The following is a 1,034-nucleotide window of genomic DNA, read 5'->3' on the forward strand; positions in this document are numbered from 1 at the left end:
CTGCAGCCGCGCAGGCTGAGGGCCCCCCCGCCGAGCGCTGCGCGGCTCTGACCTTGAGCAGGGGTAACGCCGCCTGTCGCAGCAGAAAGGTGCGGTGCCTGGGAACAGTCACTGGGACAGAATGGAGAGAAAGAAAAGGAAAAAGTTTGTATTTGGCCCGTACGGGGATCGAACCCGCGACCTTGGCGTTATTAGCACCACGCTCTAACCAACTGAGCTAACCGGCCAGCTGGGGACAACCTCGGCCGTGAGAGTACATAACAGCACAGCGCCCCTCCCGCCCCCGAGGGGCGGGGGAGAACCTTCTGGCCTCCCCGGGAGCGCCGGGAACACACGCTTAACTGCTCAGCTCGAGGAGGAAGCGCTCTGCGCCGTCTATGGGGATGCAGCGCCGGGGAGGCAACCGCCAGAGGAGATGTTGGTGGGGCGACTTCACTTCACCTTTAAGTCAATAGGCTAATACTTCCCAGGTTTTCTATGGTATGATTCCAGTTTCATTTTATTAAATAAAATACTTATTTTGGGCATCTATTTTAAAGCATTTACTCTTCTGGCTGTTTAATGCACTGTTAGGATCTTAGTTTGCATAGACAAGTGATTCACCTCTTCCTAGTATTTTCCTTTTCACTACATGTGCAGCATTTAAAACACAACTTTTCTTCTCAGCTTTGAAGACTACATTAAAATACGTTATGTCTGTTTAGCAAAAGGTCAACACCATGGGGGGGGGGAAAGGACTACTCTCCAAAATGCACGTTTTTTAGAGACCGGCTTACTACAGCTTGGTGAGGAGAACCTGGTTAATACGGAGCGGGGCCGTCGCCCGGATTCTCGTCTCCATTTACTCCCCGCGCAAGCTGGGACCTGCGGATACGCACCGCAGTCGCCTAACCAAGCCAGAAATAAATCCCGCGTAACTTAACCCTGCAGTGGCACACGGACACCGCCAGGGATCAGGAGATCACCGAAGATAAACTTGGGCTCGTCAGAGCGCGGCAGAGACCAAGCGCCCTCCCCGGCCGCGTGTATACGAG

General features: G+C 53.9%; 1 non-coding gene across 1 annotated transcript; it reads right to left on the reverse strand.

Moving 5' to 3' along the window:
• Positions 1 to 153: 153 nt before the first annotated feature.
• Positions 154 to 227, reverse strand: TRNAI-AAU. Its single transcript has one exon. It is a non-coding gene; the product is annotated as a tRNA-Ile (tRNA).
• Positions 228 to 1,034: the final 807 nt, after the last annotated feature.

The sequence above is a fragment of the Cariama cristata genome, unplaced genomic scaffold (genome assembly GCF_000690535.1).
Source record: "Cariama cristata isolate BGI_N322 unplaced genomic scaffold, ASM69053v1 scaffold29281, whole genome shotgun sequence".
Classification (NCBI taxonomy): Eukaryota; Metazoa; Chordata; class Aves; order Cariamiformes; family Cariamidae; genus Cariama; species Cariama cristata.